Genomic DNA, 317 nt, shown 5'->3' on the forward strand with positions numbered 1-317 from the left:
CCTGTGGGGTTTGGGTGCCGGCTGTGGAGGAGGGCGGTGTGATGAGAGTGGAGATCAGCGTGTGTCTCCCTCGTGTTATTCCGTCTGCCGTGGAGAGGGTGAGGTGGTCTGGTCTTCGTGCTGGCTGCATTCTCAACGCTGTAAAGGTTCTGCTTCGGCAATGATGAAGGAGCTAAAAAGCCTCGTTAGGAGCCGGGGTGTGGACGTGTGTGTCGGGGGGCGGCGGGATCCGCAGTGTGCTGAGCGGGGCAGGGATGGGGCGGGTCGGGGCCGGGCTGTTGTGCTTTTTGCGGTAGCCGGGCTGGGAGGGGAGGGGA

The sequence above is a fragment of the Buceros rhinoceros genome, unplaced genomic scaffold, assembly GCF_000710305.1.
Source record: "Buceros rhinoceros silvestris isolate BGI_N320 unplaced genomic scaffold, ASM71030v1 scaffold15234, whole genome shotgun sequence".
NCBI classification, from domain to species: Eukaryota; Metazoa; Chordata; class Aves; order Bucerotiformes; family Bucerotidae; genus Buceros; species Buceros rhinoceros.